Source organism: Marasmius oreades, chromosome 2, assembly GCF_018924745.1.
Source record: "Marasmius oreades isolate 03SP1 chromosome 2, whole genome shotgun sequence".
NCBI classification, from domain to species: Eukaryota; Fungi; Basidiomycota; class Agaricomycetes; order Agaricales; family Marasmiaceae; genus Marasmius; species Marasmius oreades.
In genome coordinates this window covers 371,849-377,848 of record NC_057324.1, presented here as the reverse complement: position 1 = coordinate 377,848, position 6,000 = coordinate 371,849, and positions in this window count along the sequence as shown.

The window sequence follows — 6,000 nt, the reverse complement described above, 5'->3', positions numbered from 1 at the left end:
GAACTAATTGGAACTAATTGAATACTAATTGCTACTAATTACTACTAATCACTAATTGGCACTAATTGGCACTAATTGATGTTAATTGATGTTAATTCCTGCGAAACTTATCACACAGAAATGAAGGGGGAAAAACATAATCATATTAGAATATAGTGTAGTAACCATTTCTATCACTGAAAGCATTTACAAAGAAAGTAGAACACTGATCTAAAACAGTACTCGAGGTCCATTCCGGTGGTACAACTGGGCCAAATCTAGGATATAAGTGAACACTACGTCTAAATGACCAGACCGGAACAATGCTGGCATCACGATAACCACTGACACCGTCAACAGAAGGGGAAATTTTGTAAAGTCCATGAGATGGTTCAGGTCTGCGAGGGAAAGTAGTAAACCACTCAACGTATGCGAGATGGTCTGCTACATTTTCCTGCTCATCAGCCTGGAAGAGCAGGTTCTTATGGTTATCAGATAGAGTAAACAGGACGTGAACACGGCCAACACGATAACCTGTACAAAAAGTCAGTTCACGGCACTGGGCAGAAACAACGAAACAAACCTTTGATACCTAGTGCTTGTCCTTCTTTAACATTTACCAGAACCGTATCAAACCGTCCTGGTACAACATGTTCACGCTTATTCTTACGGGAAGGGTTGATATGGGCGCTGTCGACTACAATAGAAGCTGCTGTATTTGTGTTATATATGTCGGGAGTAGTCCACTTAACACGGTGCCATACAGATACTCGCGTGAAAGGTATGTATAAATTTTGTGACTCCCGGATGAGGGCTCGTGTAGTGAGCTCAGGTCCACGTATGCTGGTAACATAACGAGCCAGAGCGTCCTTGAAGTGGACGGCACCGTAAGCTGATGCCAGGATCTCAAACGAGACAGCCTTTCTGGTAGGATGTCTTGTCATTTTCATTGTGCGTTCGAATGTCACTCCGGGCGTAACATCGTATAGTAGAGGGGGTGATGTGGTGCCGGATAATTTGTGTTGGATGTACTTGATATGGCGGTGGAGCTTTTCGTGGCGGTCCAACCAAAGAACCATCTGAGGGAGCTCATCGCGATGGTTGGTTGCACGGTAAGCATTTTTGGCAAGGTCAATGTGTAGTCGTTCAGTGTATTCAGTGTTGTAATTGTCGGCAGTACCAAAATTCTGGATATGGACATCATAGTGCTGGCATCCATGCAGCTTGGGAATCTTGAAGCCGGTGCATGCTCCTAGCTCAACAAATATATCTTTATTGATGTGAAAACGGGTGAGGGCCTGTTTGAGGAGTTTAAGGGTGTCGGTAGTATGAAGAGGGTACTGGGCAAGGTATACGAAATCCAACATACCCCGAACAGCCCCACAAAGGCGAGAAGATGAAGCGGCGCCATGGAGTCGAACATCAATAACGAGCCCTAAAAGAAGTCGGCCAATCATCTGGTGCTCTGTTCCTGTGACGCGGGAGAGCCCGGATATCCCTCGCATGAAAAGTCATATGTTGTGGTTGGGTGGGAATCGTCGACAACGAGCATCTATCTCGGCTGCACCAACAATATTAATCAACCAAGCAACAAGATGCTTGATGAGACCTTGATAGAGCTGGTGGAGGATATCAGGAGTGATTGATTGGAAGATGTTGGTATAGGGTAAGTCTTTCCAGAACGGTTCCGCGATCGGCTTCATTCCATGTGCTTTACATTGGCGATGAAACTCGGTCGGACCGTGGGCAATGGATTCGAGGACATGGAGAGCGTCTTGAAGATCTAGAAAGGGTCCGTTCATGCCGTCGTCGCCCAGTTGTTCGGGTTCCGTTGGGCAGAGTGCAGGGCAACAGTTGCTTTTTGCTATCGTTGTTAGAGTCTGCTCTGGATAATCGGCAACGTAGACAGCTAGAATGGGGTGACCACGCCGAGATACACCCTTCCCGTCAGTGACTGCCACACCATGCAGCCCTGCTTCTTTCAAAGGGGAAAGGATGTGTCGCATGCAGGAATGAAAAAGATTGGCGAGAGCGCGTCGGCGCGCAGACTTGTTGGTCATATGGCTGAGCTTGGAGGTGGGGAGATAGGCGAGAAGCACATATGCACCATGGGATGGTTTTCGACGAATTTCCTTTGGTATATTTCCGATACTCATGTATACAGGATAAGCTGTCTTATTACCGAATACTGTAAGTTGCGTTTTGTCAGAGGATACGATAAGGGGTATGATTGTTGCGCCAGGATGTGTTTTCTCAATTTCCTTCTAAACAGAATGAATGTGAGTCTTATGTGACCAAGTTTCAGGTATTTACAATGTAGAAATCACCTGAGTAGACCACCACCATCGTCCTGTATGCATACTATGGTACAGTCTTGTCTGACAGGTGTTGTCGGTATAGTGTCGTTCGGGGCAGACAATAAGGTATGAACTCAAGTCCGGGTCTCTCCAGAGTGCTCTGATACATTCTATAACATCTCTGTAATAGAACTCGAATGCCTCGTTGGCTACAACAACCTCTTCGCGTTTGAAGGGAGGGCGGCCGGGTAGTTGAGTATCGATGATTTTGTTCAGTTCTTGCGTTGTCTTGAACGATAAGCCGAGTGCCTCTACCACCTAAGCAGATAGATTAACATAATGAAGGAGACCTATGCAAAGAAAGAAATGTACCCCTGGAATTTTCAAGAACTCGTTAAATGCATTAGAGCCGGGCCCGCGTAGCTTCGCCCATCTACCGACCTCCCAGTCAATTTCAGAGACAAACGGTCGCCAAAACGCTGTCCCACCACCCAATTTCCGCCGATAGTGAATGTTCGCTTCCTCGGAGTTTCCCTCCAACGGGCGTCCTGCGTGGCCTGGAAACGGGACAATGAACGGGGGTTGGCGAAGGCGATCTTCGATCTTCAATCGTTGTGTAGTTTCAGGTAATGGGGTCGCCTCATCATCTGAGTCGGTAAGTCGTTCATCGATGATCACATCTTCATCGTCTTCATCGCTCTGTCCCTCTCGGGTGGGTTCCCAATCATGCTCGTGCATCGCATTCACCTCATCCTCATCAAAGTCATCCAAGCCATGTTGTCCAAGTTCTTCTTCTTCTTCATCTTCGGCGCAACTGCTTCTGCCGTCATCGTTATCCACAGTATGGGTCAACCAATCTCCGCCATCTTCATCGTGAGCGTCCTCGTCGGTCATTGCATCTGCTGCTTGACCCAAGTCCTGCATAGTGTAGTCTGTTCCGAAGAAATCCCCACCGAAATGTACCGGTTCACTGTCAAAGTCAAAAGAATGTAGATTGTCGATAGAGTAGGGTATTGCAAAGTCATCTGGAAGTTCAATATCGTCGGAAAAGGCAGGGGGGGTCGGGATTCCACTCAGGGAGTTACCATAGTCGATGCAGAGGGGATTCGTCGTTTGATTGAAGTGGTGGTGTAGGCCGGCTGAGGTGAATTCTCCACCACAACCTTCGCAAAATTGAGGCATATCGATGCTGCCGAGATACCTCCCTCCACAGACAGAGGAAGATAAACCGTTGAACAAGCTATATCGACTAGATACCTCCCTCCACAGAGTATACTGTTGACCCACCTCCTAACGGCAGACGTAGGGAGGCCGGTCAACAGCATGGGGGTCGTTGTGGTAGTTAAGTAAAACACATTGTCACATGAAGTAACGGAGTCACATTGAGTTACGTAGTCACACTGAGTAACAGAGTCACATCAAGTAACTGCGTCACAAAGTGTCGCAACTCTCAGTCACACCTGTTCTCCTCCCACCACCATCATCGTCATCCAACCTCCTTCCCTCTATTCCTAGCTGTAGGATAGAGGCTTAGGGGGTTGTTCTATCTTCATTCCTGGATGTAGGAGTGCGATAGTCGGACGGTCTCAGCCTTATTGACCCTGGATGGATGCCTCGTTTTCAATCGCTTAGATCCCCCACGATTATGGTTCTCCTTGCGCTTTTTGACTTCTCAGGTTCGCGAAACAATGATTGTCGACATCTTCAGTACCCGGAACAGTGGTTATTTCTAGGAGACATTCAGAACGAACCGGCTTCAGCTTCTGCACGATCCAAACTTTCTTTTATTATGCCTGTACCAGATAGCCCTCCACTGTCGGACGAAGTGGATGAACAGATAGATTATTGGTATTCGAATAACATAGTAAGTGTGTTTTGAATGTATATAACAACAAGCACTAAAAATCATCGTGTATAGCCCGCATCGCCAGCCATTTTCATCTCGGGTGATGGAGTACTATTCTCCGTACCTGTGCCCACCATACACCGACGGTATCCGCATAGCTACATGTGTAGCTCCAATCCACATGCAACTCTGGTGCTCGCCAAAATGACGCCTCCGGTCGACGTAGAACACGAGCGAGTCGGCTACAACTTGTATTTCTTCTGTCAAGATGAGAACAACCCCTTCCTTCCAAATCCCTACATTGAGTGTTTTCTGCGTGAATTCGCCGACCAGGATAATCCGAGCCAGTCATCGATCCCATCTTACGCATACGAGCGTCGTCCTTGGCGTGGACCCATCTTTGCGATCTGGGAGAATGCCAGCAATGAAAACTGGGTGTGGCCGCTTAGAGTTAGTGAACTGAAGAGGTGTGTCTGTTATTTCCGTCATGTTATCGTTATACTGATCACTACTTATAGTGATCTTCACTTGCACTACGAGATCCTACTCAGTGTCTAGCGGCTGAGGGTGGAGGGTCACACTAATCTGTAATTGTCGTGTAGGTGTATATCTACAACAGAATGATCTACGCAATGCAACTCTCCTACATATCAACAGAGTATTCCTCTAGAACATGCCTCCAACATGACCCTGATACATGGCCATTGAATCGTACGGATCAACTCCCATATACTGGTCATCGGCCGGTTTACGTTTGGTGGGCGTTCGTGGTTGCCCGAGTCCATATGATCGTTGTTTGGTAGGAGTGGCGGGTTCTACACATCTGTCAGGGCGAAACCTCTGGGTGTCAAACGTGTACACACCCTGTTGTTCCCGTTGATGGCTTGTAAGGAATTTCCATGGGCTCGGAAAATCATAGGATTCGTTTGGGATGTCGATGTTATCCACCCCGCTTTCCGAGACTTGCGTGACTGCGATGCTCTTCATGAAAGTTGAACATGTAGGGCACTTATGGTCACCGACGGTATCCCTGTGTTCCATCCAGTCACAATCCTGTGGTTTGTCCTCGATGGGATCGCTCTCTGGCTCGGTGATACTGTCAAAGTCGCCGATGGGATCGCTCTCTGGCTCAGTGATGCTCTCGAAGTCGGCAGGGTTGTCATCGGTTGGAGAAGGAGACTGCATGGTCGGTAGCAGTCTCACAATCTATATAGATAGTTTTAGTCCGTACTACGGTAATACTTTGTCACCTACGAATGGCTGGTTGAAGCGGGCGGCATCTATTCCCATCGTTATGAGGGGCTGTGGATCCCCGTCGTGATCGACACAATTGGGTGGGCAGATTTTGATATCGATATGCGTATCCGTCGCTCTGTGGAGGACGGTATACAGCGTTCCGTGAGGTGGAGGCATAGCACAACAATAAGGAAGCGCCGGCTCCGGCGCTTCCTTATATGGATGACGCGTCAAAAGTCACATGTCTTATCGTTGGTCTCTCCTGTACCCCCACCACTCTCTCCATACACTTCACTCCTTATCACGTATACTTCGCCTAGCTGTAGGTGTGAGTTTTCAGACTTAGCGGTTCAATTGACGAACATCCATTGTGCGATCAAGACAAGATCATGGCTTGTACAGACTTCGTAAGTATGAAAACACGCTACATAGCAACTGTAAAAGCTGATATGTACCCACCGTAGATTTCCACCCAGCCTAACATCACACTGCACGAGCCTTCTACGCGTGTGTACGGCAAGCACACTCACTTGGTCGCGAATGGACGCCTGTTCACCGTCATCAGCCGCTTTCGTAAAACATCCCCTTCTCATTTACCTTCGCACAATGCCCTCCATTTCTCCAACCCGACCCACCGCGCCC